We start from the raw sequence: 16083 nt of genomic DNA, 5'->3' as shown, positions 1-16083 counted from the left end.
ATATCCACCATTATCATATCATACAGAATAATTTCACTGCCCTAGAAACCCCCCCTGCTCTGATTATTTATCCATTTCCCTCCCATAAACCCTGGCAACCACTAAACTTTTTTTTTTTTTTTTTTTTTTTTTTTTTTGTCTTTCCATAGTTTTGTTTTCATGCAGTTGGAATCACATGGTATACAGCATTTTTAAATTGGCTTTTTTAATTTTTATTTTTAGTTTTTGAAATGGAGTCTCACTCTATTGCCCATCCTGGAGTGCAGTAGTGTGATCTTGGCTCACTACAACCTCCGCCTCCCAGGTTCAAGTGATTCTTGTGCCTCAGATCCCAAGTAGCTGGGATTAAAGGCACCCACCACCATGCCAGGCTAATTTTTGTCTTTTTTTTAGTAGAGACGGGTATTCCCCATGTTGGTCAGGCTGGTATCAAACTCCTGACCTCAAGTGATCCTCCCACTTCCAAAGTGCTGGAATTACAGGCATGACTCACCATGCCCAGCCCAAATTAGCTTTTTTAAATCAGTAGCATGCTTATAAGTTTTCTCCATGTCTTTTTACGGTTTTATAACACATTCCTTTTTAGCACTGAATAATAATATCTTATTTCTGGATGGATGATGGTTTATTTATCCATTAACCAACTGAACAACATCTTAGTCGCATCTCAGTTTCAACAGTTTTGAATAAAGCTGCTATAATTATCCATGCTGTAGTGCTTTGTGTGGACCTGTTTTCAACTCATTTGGGTAAATACCAAGGAGTGGGATTGCTGGATTGTATGTAAGAGTAGAATCAGTTTTGTAAGAAACTCCCAAATTGTCTTCCAAAGTCATTGTGACATTTTACATTCCTCCCAGCAATAAATGAGAGTTTTTGTTGCCTTACATGCTACTTACTTCTGGTATTGCCAGTGCTTTGAGTTTTGGACATTCAAATAGTTGCATATTGGTATCTCATTTATTTTAAAACTGTAGTTTCTTAGTGAGATATAATGCTGAGCATCTTTTCATATGCTTATTTGCCATCTGTGCTCGTCTTCATCAGTGAGGTATCTGTTCAGAATTGTTGCCTATTTAAGAAAAAATTAGGTTGTTCATTTTCTTATGTTGACTTTTAAGAGGGTCTTTTTATTTATTTAGTATATTTTGGATGACAGCCCTTTATCAATTATGCCTTTTGCAAATATCTTCTCTAATTTTGTGATTCATCTGTTCTTTCCCTTGATACTATCTTTTGCAAAGCAGAAATTTTGAATTTTAATGAAGTCCAATTTACCATATTTTTCATGGATCATGCATTAGGAACTGTGTCTAAAAATGTAATAATTACACACAGGGTTGCCTAGATTTCCTCCTATGTTGTCTTCTAGGAGTTTTTTTAGTTTTTTACTTTACATTTAATTCTATGATCCATTTTGAGTTAATTTTTGTGAAGAATGTAAAAGTCTGTGTCGAGATTCATTTATTTGTATGTGACTGTCCAGTTGGCCTTGCCCTGCACTACTGGTTGAATAGACTATATTTGCTATATTGTATTGCTTTTCTTCTCTTTTCAAATATGAGTTAGGTATATTTATCATTTATTTTATTATTTATTATTTATTTCTGGGTGTAGTACAGCAGCTCTTCTCATATCAACATTATACATATTTTTACTATTTATACCTAAGTGTCTTATTTTTGGGGGGTGCTAGCATAAATGATTTTGCATTTTTAGTTTCAAATTCAACTTGCCTACTAATGGTTTATAGGAAAGCAATTGACTTTTGTGTATTAACCATTTATCTTGCAACCTTGCTGTAATCTTGTATTTGATTCAGGACTTTTTTTAGTTAAGTTTTAGTTAAGTTTTTTGGATTTTTTATGATGATAAAGATGTCATCTGTGAAAAATGATAGTTTTATTTCTTTCTCCCCAATCTGTACATATATATATATATATATAATTTCCTTTATTTCTTTATTGTATTGTCTAGGACTTCCAGGAGAATGTGGAAAAGTAATGGTAAGTAGGGATATCCTTCTATTTTTCCTAATTTTAGCAGGACAGCATCTTGTTCAGCATAATTAAGTATAATGTTACCTGTAGATTTTTATAGATATTCATTATCAAGTTGAAGATGTTCCTTTCTATTCCATGTTTATTGAGAGTTTTTATCATGCAAAGACTTTGAATTTTGTCAAATGCCTTTTCTGTAGCTGATATGATCATTAGCCTTTTGATGTGATGGATGGATCACATTAATTATTTTTTTTAATGTTGAACCAACCTTGCATGCATGGGATAAATTCTACTTAGTTGTAGTGCATAATTATTTTTATATGAGATTGGATTAAATTTGCTAATATTTTGCTGAGGATTTCTGCATCTACTTACATGAGAGATATAGGTCTATAATTTTCTTATATTATCTTTGTCTGGTTTTGGTACTCAGGTAAGGCTGGCTTCATAGATTGAATAAGAAAGTATTCTCTCTGCTCTTATGTTTTGGAAGAGATTAAAGAGAAATTTTTTTAAGTGTTCAGTAAATTTTCTCAGTGAACCCATCTTGGTCTAGTGCCCTTTCTTTCTTTCTTTCTTTCTTTCTTTCTTTCTTTCTTTCTTTCTTTCTTTCTTTCTTTCTTTCTCTCTCTCTCTCTCTCTCTCTCTCTCTCTCTCTCTCTCTCTTTCTTTCTTTCTTTCTTTCTTTCTTTCTTTCTTTCTTTCTTTCTTTCTTTCTTTCTTTCTTTCTTTCTGTATTTTTCCGAGACAGGATATTGCTCTCTCACCCACTCTGGAGTGCAGTGGCATGATCATGGCATACTGCAGTACTGAATTCCTGAGCCCAAGTGCTCAGCCTCCTTATTAGCTAGGACTGCAGGCATGCACCACCATGACTGTCAGTTTTTTTTTAATTTTTGTGGAGACAGGGTCTCTCTTTGTTGATCAGATTGGTCTCAAACTCCTTGCCTCAAGTAATCCTCCTGTCTTGGTTTCCCAAAGTTCTAGGATTACAGGTATAAGCCACTGAGCTCAGGCTGGGTCTGATGCTTCATGTTTGAAAAACATATTAATTATTAATTCAATTTATTTAATGGATATAAGCCTATTCACATTTTATATTTCTTTACATGTGAGTTTTGGCAAATTTTGACTTTCAAGGAATAGATCCATTTCTTTTAGATTAACAGATATCTGGGCATATAATTTCTCATGATACTATTTCATTAGCCCTTTAATAGCCAAGGGATCTGTAGTAACATTCCCTCTTGCATTTCTGATAACAGTAATTTGTATCTTCTCTCTTTTTTGTTAGTTAGCCAAGTGAGAGGCTTTTAAAAATTTTTATTTAACATTTTATTATATTTAAAACTCAGAAAAGTAGGTCCACAAGTTGTTTTTATAATTAAATAAACAATGCTTAAAAAATCTATTTTCACATAATTTTTAGTGGAAAAAATCTAGATGCTATGTCATTATAATCAGGAAGAAGATAAAAATATTCTCTGTCATAAATACTGTTTCTATTTTTCTGAAGTCCAGGCCAAAACATGTGACATGAAAATTAAATAAGAAGTATAAAAATTAGAAGGAAGAGAAGGCAAAATTGGCCTAATGTAGAAATAGTATCATAACTGGGGGAGGTTCCAAGATGGTCAAATCAGAACAGCTCCAGTCTACAGCTCCCAGCGTGAGTGACACAGAAGAGGGGTTATTTTTTTTCCAACTGAAGTACCGGGTTTATCTCACTGGGGCTTGTCGGACAGTGGGTGCAGCCCACAGTCTGTGAGCCAAAGCAGGGAGAGGCAACGCCTCACCTGGGAAGTGCAAGAGGTTGGGGAATTCCCTTTCCTAGCCAAGGGAAGCCATGGCATATGGCACCTGGAAAATCAGGTCACTCCCACCCTGATACTGCACTTTTCCAATAGTCTTAGCAAATGGCACACCAGGAGATTATATCCCAAGCCTGTCTCGAAGGGTCCCACACCCACCAAGACTTGCTCACTGCTAGCACAGCAGTCTGAGATGAAACTGCAAGGTGACAGTGAGGCTGGGGGAGGGACACCTGCCATTGCTGAGGCTTGAGTAGGTAGACAAAGCAGCCTGAAAGTTCCAACTGGGTGGAGCCCACTGCAGCTCAAGGAGGCTTGCCTGCCTCTGTAGACTCCACCTCTGGGGGCAGGGCATAGCTGAACAAAAGGCAGCAGAAACTTCTGCAGACTTAAATGTCCCTGTCTGACAGCTTTGAAGAGAGTAGTGGTTCTCCTAGCATGGAGTTTGAGATCTGAGAACGGAGAGACTGCCTCCTCAAGTGGGTCCCTGACCTCCGGGTAGACAAACTTGGAGGCATCTCCCAGTAGGGGCCGACTGACACCTGATACGGCCGGATGCCCTTCTGAGATGAAGTTTCCAGAGGAACGATCAGGCAGCAACATTTGCCGTTCTGCAATATTTGCGGTTCCGCAGCCTCCTCTGGTGATACCCAGGAAACAGAGTCTGGAGTGGACCTCCAGCAAACTCCAACAGACCTGTAGCTGAGGGTCCTGACTGTTAGAAGGAAAACTAACAAACAGAAAGGACATCCACACCAAAACCCCATCTGTGCATCACCATTATCAAAGACCAAAGGTAGATAAAACCACAAAGATGGGGAGAAACTAGAGCAGAAAAGCTGAAAATTCTAAAAATCAGAGCACTTCTCCTCCAAAGGAAAACAGCTCCTCCCCAGCAATGGAACAAAGCTTACTGGAAGATAACTTTGACGAGTTGAGAGAAGAAGGCTTCAGCCGATTGATAATAACAAACTTCTCTGAGCTAAAGAAGGATGTTTTGAACCTATTGAAGAAGCTAAAAACCTTGATAAAGGATGAGACGAAAGGCTAATTAGAATAAACAGTGTAGAGAAGGCCTTAAATGACCTGATGGAACTGAAAACCATGACACGAGAGCTATGTGATGCATGCACAAGCTTCAGTAGCTGATTCAATCAACTGGAAGAAAGGGTGTCAGTGATTGAAGATCAAATGAATGAAATGAAATGAGAAGAGAATCTCAGAGAAAAAAAGAGTAAAAAGAAATGAATGAAACCTCCAAGAAATATGGGATTATGTGAAAAGACAAAATCTACATCTGTTTGGTGTACCTGAAAGTGATGGGGAGAATGGAATCAAGATGGAAAACACTCCTCAGGATATTATCCAGGAGAATTTCCCCAATCTAGCAAGGCATGCCAACATTCAAATTCAGGAAATACAGAGAACGCCACAAAGATACTCCTCGAGAAGAGCAAATCCAAGACACATAATTGTCAGATTCACCAAGGTTGAAATGAAGGAAAAAATATTAAGGGAAGCCAGAGGGAAAGGTCGGGTTACACACAAAGGGAATCCCATCAGACTGACAGTGGACCTCTTGGCAGAAACTCTACCAGCCAGAAGAGAGTAGGGGCCAATATTCAACATTCTTAAGGAAAAGAATATTCAACCCAGAATTTCATATCCAGCCAAACTAAGCTTCATAAGTGAAGGAGAAATAAAATTCTTTACAGACAAGAAAATGCTGAGAGATTTTGTCACCACCAGGCCTGCCTCACAAGAGCTCCTGAAGGGAGTACTAAACATGAAAAGGAACAACCAGTGCCAGCCACTGCAAAAGAATGCCAAATTGTAAAGGCCATCAATGCTAGGAAGAAATTGCATCAACTAACGAGCAAAATAACCAGCTAAAATCATAATGACAGGATCAAACTCACACATAACAATATTAATCTTAAATGTAAATGGACTAAATGCCCCAATTAAAAGACACAAACTGACAAATTGGATAAAGAGTCAAGAACTATCAGTGTGTTGTATTCAGGAGACCCATCTCACATGTAGAGACACACATAGGTTCAAAATAAAGGGATAGAGGAAGATCTACCAAGCAAATGGAAAGCAAACAAACAAAGAAAAATCAGAGGTTGCAATCCTAGTCTCTGATAAAACAGACTTTAAACCAATAAAGATCAGAAGAGACAAAGAAGGCCATTACATATTGGTAAGGGGTCAAATCAACAAGAAGAACTAACTATCCTAAATATATATGTACCCAATACAGGAGTACCCAGATTCATAAAGTAAGTCCTTAGAGACCTACAAAGAGACTTAGACTCCCACACAATAATAATAGGAGACTTTAACACCCCACTGTCAACATTAGACAGATCCACAAGACAGAAAGTTAACAAGGATATCCAGGAATTGAACTCAGCTCTGCACCAAGTGGACCTAATGGACATCTACAGAACTCTCCATCCCAAATCAACAGAATATACATTCTTCTTAGCACCACATCACACTTATTCTAAAATTGACCACATAATTGGAAGTAAAGAACTCCTCAGCAAATGTAAAAGAACAGAAATTATAGCATACTATCTCTCAGAGCACAGTGCAATCAAACTAGAACTCAAGATTAAGAAATTCACTCTAAACCACACAATTACAGGGAAACTGAACAACCTGCTCCTGAATGACTACTGGGTACATAACAAAATGAAGGCAGAGATAAATATGTTATTTGAAACCAATGAGAACAAAGACACAACATAGCAGAATCTCTGTGACCCATTTAAAGGAGTGTGTAGAGGGAAATTTATAGCACTAAATGCCCACAAGAGAAAGCAGGAAAGATCTAAAATTGACACCCTAACATCACAAATGAAAGAACTAGAGAAGTAAGAGCAAACGCATTCAAAAGCTAGCAGAAGGCAAGAAATAACTAAGATCAGAGCAGAACTGAAGGAGATAGAAACACAAAAATCCCTTCAAAAAATCAATGAATCCAGTAGCTGTTTTTTTGAAAAGATCAACAAAATTGTTAGACCACTAGCAAGACTAATAAAGAAGAAAGATAGATGAATCAAATAGACTTAATTAAAAAAATGATAAAGGGGATATCACCACCCATCTCACAGAGATACCAACTACCATCAGAGAATACTATAAACACCTCTACACTAATAAACTAGAAAATCTAGAAGAAATGGATAAATTCCTGGAATCATATACCCTACCAAGAGTAACCAGGAAGAAGTTGAATCCCTGAATAGACCAATAACAGGCTCTGAAATTGAGGCAATAATTAAGAGCCTACCAACCAAAAAAAGTCCAGGACCAGACGGATTCGCAGCCAAATACTACCAGATGTACAAAGAGGAGCTAGTACCATTCCTTCTGAAACTATTCCAATCAATAGAAAAAGAGGGAATCCTCTCTAATTCATTTTATGAGGCCAGCCTCATCCCGATAGCAAAGCCTGACAGAGACACAACAAAAAAAGAGAAATTTAGACCAATATCCCTGATGAAAATCGATGCAAAAATCCTCGAGTAAATACTGGCAAACCGAATCCAGCAGCACATCAAAGAGCTTATCCACCATGATCAAGTGGGCTTCATCCCTGGAATGCAAGGCTGGTTGAATGTATGAAATTAATAAATGTAATCCATCATGTAAACAGAACCAAAGACAAAAGCCATATGATTATCTCAATAGATGCAGAAAAGGCCTTTGACAAAATTCAACAGCCCTTTATGCTAAAAACTCTCAATAAATTGGGTATTGATGGGATATATCTCAAAATAATAAGAACTATTGATGACAAACCCACAGCCCATATCATACTGAATGTGCAAAAACTGGAAGAATTCCCTGTGAAAAGTGGCACAAGACAGGGATGCCCTCTCTCACCACTCCTATTCAACATAGTGTTGGAAGGGTCAGGGCAATCAGACAGGAGAAAGAAATAAAGGGTATCCAATTAGGAAAAGAGGAAGTCAAATTGTCCCTGTTTGTAGATGACATGATTGTGTATTTAGAAAACACCATTGTCTCAGCCCCAAATCTCCTTAAACTGATAAGCAACTTCAGCAAAGTCTCAGAATACAAAATCAATGTGCAAAAATCATAAGCATTCCTATATACCAATAACAGGCAAACAGAGAGCCAAATCATGAGTGAAATCCCATTCACAATTGCTTCAATGGGAATGAAATACCTAGGAATCCAACTTACGAGGGATGTGGAAGACCTCTTCAAGGAGAATTACAAACCACTGCTCAATGAAATAAAAGAGGACACAAACGAATGGAAGAATATTCCGTGCTCATGGACAGGAAAAATCAGTATTGTTAAAATGGTCATACTGCCCAAGGTAATTTATAGATTCAATGCTATCCCCATCAAGCTACCAATGACTTTCTTCACAAAATTGGAAAAAGTTACCTTAAAGTTCATATGGAACCAAAAAAGAACCCACATTGCCAAGATATCCTAAGCCAAAAGAACAAAGCTGGAGGCATCACATTACCTGACTTCAAACTATACTACAAGGCTACAGCAACCAAAACAGCATGGTACTGCTACCAAAGCAGAGATATAGACCAATGGAACAGACCAGAGCCCTCAGAAAAATACCACATGTCTACAACCATCTGATCTTTGACAAACCTGCCAAAAACAAGAAATGGGGAAAGGAATCCCTATTTATAAACAGTGCTGGGAAAACTGGCTAGGCATATGTAGAAAGCTGAAACTGGATCCCTTCTTTACACCTTATACAAAAATTAATTCAAGATGAATTAAAGACTTAAATGTCAGACTTAAAACCATAAAAACCCTAGAAGAAAACCTAGGCAATAACATTCAGGACATAGTCATGGGCAAGGACTTCATGACTAAAAAACCAAAAGCAATGGCAACAAAAGCCAACAGTCAGAAAGGGAATCTAATTAAACTAAAGAGCTTCTGCACAGCAAAAGAAACTACCATCAGAGTGAATAGACAATCTACAGAATGGGAGAAAATTTTTGCAATCTACCCTTCTGACAAAGGGCAAATATCCAGAATCTACAAAGAAGTTAAACAAATTTACAAGAAAAAATCAAACAACCCCATCAAACAGTGGAAGAAGAATATGAACAGACACTTCTGAAAAGAAGACATTTATGCAGCCAACAGAAACATGAAAAACTGCTCATCATCACTGGCCATCAGAGAAATGCAAATCAAAGCCACAGTGAGATACCATCTCACATCAGTTAGAATGGCGCTCATTAAAAAGTCAGAAAACAACAGGTGCTGGAGATGATGTGGAGAAATAGGAAAACTTTTACACTGTTGGTGGAACTGTAAACTAGTTCAACCATTGTGGAAGACAGTGTGGTGATTTCTCAAGGATCTAGAACTAGATGTACCATATGACCCAGCCATCCCATTACTGGGTATATATCCAAAGGATTATAAATCATGCTGCTCTAAAGACACATATACATGTATGTTTATTGCAGCACTATTCACAATAGCAAAGACTTGGAACCAACCCAAATGTTCATCAATGATAGACTGGATTAAGGCAAAGTGGCACATATACACCGTGGAATACTATGCAGCCATAAAAAAGTATGAGTTCATGTCCTTTGTAGGAACATGGATGAAGCTGGAAACCATCATTCTCAGCAAACTATCGCGAGGACAGAAAACCAAACACCACATGTTCCCACTCATAGGTGGAAATTGAACAATGAAAACACTTGGACACAGAACGGGGAACATCACACACTGGGAACTGTCATGGTGTGGAGGAAGGGGGAGGGATAGCATTAGCAGATATACCTAATGTAAACAATGAGTTAGTGGGTGCAGCACACCAACATGGCATATGTATACTTAATCGACAAACCTGTAGGTTGTGCACATGTACCCTAGAACTTAAAGTATATATATATATAAAAAAATAGTATGATATTTAACATGGAGGCAACATACAGTAATTAGAACTAATACAAAAGTTCAACAAAGTTGTCGTATATGAAATGAATGAACTTATGAAAAGAGCAGTATTTATTTATACTGAAAATAGCAAAGCATTAGTATATTTAAAAGTATCATGGTAAAAATGATAAAAATATTGTTCAAGAATTACCCTAACAAAGAATGCATTGGCCTTATTGTTCAAACTGTTAATTTATAAATAAGTGTAAAGGATAGTGTTAGCAATTGGGAGAAAATTACACTATTCTTTCTTGTTAAACATCCTAGCCACATTTCCTGTTGTTATTGGAGCAAAAATAATGCAGACAAAGTATGTGATAGATGAGCAGCATTTACCTTATATTTTAGTTCGTTTATTGTAAATAAACCTGTACTCTATGAATTACAGGACTTGGCTTCCTAGAATATATAAAATCCTAGGGGATTAAAAAGGAAGACATTTTATAATATAAATAACTGCCTTTTTGCAAATTTGTTCTGCATGAATCATTTGAAATCTCACATGCATAATGGGAAACATAGTTTATTCTGGCACATGAAGAAACTGGGACACTGAAAAATTATCAGGCATATCCATGTTTTATCTGTGCTTTGAAACTAGCTAGATTCTTTAAATTATTAGAAAATTTGCTGCAAAGAAAATCTCTAGTATGACTCTAACTTGGAACGTTGACTCTTTATTTTACATCAAAACTTAGAAGACTTAGAAGGCAAAAGAATAGATTCATGGATGGGAAACTTAACTTTTTCTTTCTTTCTTTTTTTTTTTTATTTTTGGGACTCTCACTCTATAGCCAGACTAGAGTGCAATGGTGTGATCTCAGCTCACGGCAACCTCCACCTCCCAGGTTCAAGGGATTTTCTTACCTCAGCCTTCGGAATAGCTGGGACTACAAGCAAACACCACCACACCCGGATAATTTTTGTATTTTCAGTAGAGACAGGATTTCACCATGTTGGCCAGGATGGTCCGATCTGTTGACCTGGTGATCTGCCCATCTCGGGTTCCCAAAGTGTTGTGGTTATAGGCCTGAGACACCACACCTGGCCAGGAAACTTAATTTTTAATATATCAACTCTGCAAAAATGTATATACACTCAATAAAATTCCAACAGAGAGCTAAGAGACACTTTTGGCAAATTAAGCCTACACTATAATTTTTATAATAGCATAAATTAAGTAAGTAAATCTGTTATAATTCTTAAAATGAAGAGCAAATATATGTGTATGTATACACATCTGTGTACATGTATACATACATATACAGTTACTGAACACTGTTGAACTTTGTATACATATTAACCCATGTATGGGTTAACACTAATAGAGTCTATGAAGTAGACATTATTTTGTTTATTTTATAGATGAATAGACTGAGGCACAGAGAGTTAAATAAGGTACACAAATTTGTTAATTTTTTTTTAAGTAATTTGGAAGCAAGATTTTCCCCTAAACTGTTTCTGTCCAGAATCAGTGTTCTTTACTCCTTTGCTGTACTGTCTTTGAAGAAATATATATATAGCTAATGTTTGCAAGAACAGCCTCAGTGATAATGAAAATGCATATTAATACAAAAAAAGCATACCCTTTTGCAAGTAGCAGATTGACAAAAATGTAAAGGCAGTACGCTATGAAATATAAGAATATAGAGAAATTGAAAACTTCAGTTTTGCCAGTGAGAATGTAAATGTGCAGACATTGAAGTTATTTATTAATATCTGGTAAAAACATACATGCAAATCTCCCATATCCAGTCATCATTCGCACAGCAAAATATAAATCCTCACCAAACCTTTCCCACAAGTCTGCAAGGAGATATTGGTCAAGACATTCATCACAGGTTGTAATACTTGGTAGCCAAGAGGTATAGGCAATCTACAAGTCTGTCACTGGAGGAATAGATTTATAAATGTGGTGTGTATATACACACACACACAAGTACACATGCACACACACACATATATGATAACATATATTTCACATATATATGATATATGACATTTATCATACATATGTGATAAATGACATGCATCTAATATAATGAGTTATATTTACTATAGGAACATGGTATATCTAAAAACTCCAATGTAAAAATAAGAACAATGCAATTTATAGGACAATTCTGTTTATGAAAATGAAAACTGATACTTAACTCAAATATATATAATTTTTAAAAGATACAGTTATACCTAAATCAGCCTAATTTAGATGCACTGAAGGTATGCATTGGGTACACTAGAGAAACTGCCATCGGTTTTGTGGGTTGGGGGAGAGTAGAAATTAACCTCATGTGAAAAAAATGCAGCAAAAATAACAGAGAAGTTGAAAATGCAAGAAATATTAACTTACAAACATGTATCTTTTTGTATTTTTTGAAACATTAATATTTTGTTAATCAAAAATAAAATTATGCATACATTTAATATATCAATTTCTTCATCTATTTTCTGCTAAAAATTGAAAGATTCGGTATTTTCAAAATAAGCTACTATAATACTAAACTCAACAGCAGATGTGCCTGCAACCATTTGAAATTTACATATATATATTTTACAGCTTCATGCTTTAACACCTTAATTTAATATTTTTTAACCTAAGACTGTTAAGGCACTGGTTTCCCTTTAATAAGCATACTGATGAACCATACATTTATTTTACTAATATGCCTAGTATTTTTTTCATTTAATTAATAGTCAAGAAAACTATTTTAAAGAAGATAAATTTAAAATGAGGAGCTTTTTCTAAAATAAAGGCAAAAACATGATTGTTATATCTAAAACTTCAGCATCCTAGTATAAGGCATTATGAAAATGTGATATTAAGATATCCATAGTATTAATCCAATTAATTTTATAACTTATTTTTCATTTTAATGCCAACTGAATGTAAACAGAATGAGAGCGTTTAATCCCTAGCATTGTCTCTTGAGAGTTTTCCTTGATTTCAGATACGATGTGAATGTTGTATGACTCACTCAATATGATTCAGTGCCCTTGAGGAAGGTTGAATAGAATAGCTCAAACAGGGAAGATGAATTCCCTACAGCATCCCAGACTGTAGCGTTTTTAAAAGCTAGAAATGTTTTTCCACACAATTAGCACAAAATCACATTGTCAGGGATTTGCCTTCAGGTCATTAACTAATATGTTTGCTAACAATTTGCACAAAATAGATTTAAAAAATTAAAAATTTTTGTGCCTGAGTCATAACTGTGATGATGGACTTGGAATTAAACCATTCTTGCTGGAATTCTATCAATAGTCTTCTACTTTTAGTATTTCTGTTGTAACCCCGAAATGACATCCAAAAAATGTATTTTCTATCTCATCTTTTAATTTAATTGTTAATATTTTTAAGCAAAATTCATCTGTCTTTTATATTTGATTATTCTTTTCTCGATAACAAATGTGTCTTTTATTATAAAAATTAGAACAATGTGTGTTCTCTGTAAAATTGTGTTAATGTTGTAGTATTTGGTACACAGACGGATCATATGAAATATTTAATATTGTGACAAAGACTAAAGAATAAATAGAATAATGCAGCATTTATGAAGAAAATTGACTATAATTAAAGATAATCTTGAATTTGGGATATCTCTCAAATAAGAAATTTGAAAAAAACAAGCAAAAAACTTGAAGGATGTTGCTGGATGTTAATATGTAAATCCTAAACTTAGGCAGAGTGAAAATTCTCTAAAATCAAGTCCTAAAAGGCATATCAACAGTTCTTAGGTTAATATGATCTATCAGTATAAGTGGGGCATAGAACAATTAGAACAACATCTTTATAGGGGCATAATTACATGTTGCAGAGTAGCGACCCAGTTCTTATTCATGTTGAGTGACAGAACCTGAGATTTTGCATATGCCAAAACAAGAATATAATCATTTTCCCAGCTCATAGGGTTTTGTGAAAATTAAAAGTATTTACATCATTAAGAAGGATAAAGTGATGGAGAAAATGCATGTAAAGGGACTGTAAGACATTCATTAGCAAAGTAACTCAGTTCCCTCTTTCGACATTGTGGCAGTGGATATATGAGTGTGCCTCAACAAAATTATAAGTCAGTGTCTCCAAATTGGTAAAAACATGACAGCTCACAGCTGTTTGGGTGACACACTTCTCACAGGACTGCCTATATCCTAGAGAGGTGCAGGTATCTTGGAGTAAGTTGGGAACTTGAATACTCCCTTTGCTCTCTTCTTGGTATATTCACACAAGCCAGTGACACTACTATTACAGACAACTGAGAGGGAAAGAGTAATGGCAACAGGTAGCGAGATCTCATCTACCAGAAATGAGGTAGAGTAACCTCCTGCCACCTGGGCCTTTCCTCCTCTGATTGTACTATCAGTCACTTTGAAGATGGCAGGAGAAAAGCTATAGAAGTTTGAACCCTCAGGACAAGATGGAAAAAGGAAGTCAGAATCTTATCTCTCTCTACAGAATGAAATGTTGTTGGTGAAAAAAATCTAACCAGACTAGAGAAGCTAAGCTTAAGGTAGAGACTCTTGATAACATTAGATACAGTATCTAAGAGATAAGCCAAGTTCCAGCAGGCAGGACTTGTCAAGAATTTTCCTTGTTTGTTTCTTCTCTATTCCATCTCCATCAGATTCTTTGCACAAGAATCTTTGTTTTCTTCATCTTAATCTTAAAAGCTTTAAAGAGGAGTAATTATTAATCTGTTTTAAGGTATGTGTACTGCAATTGTCTATCTGAATCTTCATGTGTTGTCCACTTTGCTAAATTGTGCAATGCAGAGTTTTTTTTTTCTTTTTTTAAGATAAAAATGTCTACTATTTTTCTATAGATTCTAGGTTATTTTTGTTCATTATAATGGCATAACTTTAATTTGTGATATTATGATTGACCTCATACATTCTGGGAAATATCTGTGTCTTATTATGGTGTTATCTGATGAATCATCTCTCCCCAAAATTCATAGGTTGAGGTTCTGACCACCAGTACCTCAGAATGTGACTACATTCTGGAGTCCTTGGAGAAAGGGCCTTTAAAGGGGGTTAGGGAGTGTTTGAAATATAATAAATGGATGTGTGTAGGCCCTGAGTCAATATGACTGTTTTCCTTATGAGAGAATATTAGGACACAGAGAGTACACAAAGGGAAGGCTATGTGAAGATACAGAAGATGACCATCTCCCAGCCAAGGTTGGAAGCTTCAGTAGAAGCCAACCCTATTGACAATTCGATCTTGGATTTCTAGCCTTCCGAACTGTGAGGGAATAAACTGTTATTTAAGCCATCTAGTTTTTGTTCCTTTGTTGTAACATCTCTAGAAAACTAATACATTTGGGTGTATATATAGATCTGAAAATAATACACATACCCATGTAAAAATATGTTGTGTTTTGTTGGTAGTAATGAGGAAAAATAGAGAACACACTCAGCTTTATCTCAGATAATAACCCAATGTGAATATCACTAAATGACTAATTCCTTTTTTTCCTAATATATTGAAATGAAACATCATTAATGAAATCCCATATGTGCCTAGGTGAAAACCTGAACTCTATTCTGCACTGCATAGGAAACTATGTAGGTTTGGTACTTGAAAACCAAATTTTTGGACATGTGATCAGTGAAGTGGACTTGGAAATGCAAATATTGTGGTTAATGCTAAGATCTGAAATATGTGGGTTTTAACCTAATTTGCAAGTATGCCAAACAAGGGTAATGGCTACCTTGGTCAGGATTGGTTTAAGAACTGTGGAGCCCATGACTACGTGATATTGTAGAAGAAAGCAGCAATACACGAAGACAGCCAAAGAGAAATGTATTACCACTGTTATACTAATAATTTATTGCCTTTACTAGAGAAAAATGAAACTGGTCTATAATAATTGAGTTTTCTATAATTACACTGACTCCTTTTAATTGTCTGGTTTCTGCTAGATGAGCTTGAAGATCATCTTTCAGATTATATTAGTCAGAATTTTTCCTTGGTTTGGTACAAATTAGCAGTATGATTCAGATGTAATTTTGTTTTTTTACTTTGGCTCTAATTTAGTTTCATTTCATTCCTGTCATACGCAAGCAATTAAAAATAGATATCATCTTGTCTTCAATCTAATGTAATTAATATACCTATACTAAAATTTCATTATTTAGTAATAGCATGATTATGTTTACATGATTGTTTTCACATAAAACTAAGCTTATTAATAATGTTTTAAACAGAATTATAATGAAAGTTCTTAATCATATTTTAAAAATAATTTAATAAAATGTATTTGTGTAATGTATATCTGTAAGTAGATTCA

Source organism: Chlorocebus sabaeus, chromosome 3 (assembly GCF_047675955.1).
Source record: "Chlorocebus sabaeus isolate Y175 chromosome 3, mChlSab1.0.hap1, whole genome shotgun sequence".
Taxonomy (NCBI): domain Eukaryota; kingdom Metazoa; phylum Chordata; class Mammalia; order Primates; family Cercopithecidae; genus Chlorocebus; species Chlorocebus sabaeus.
This window is presented reverse-complemented; position numbering follows the sequence as displayed.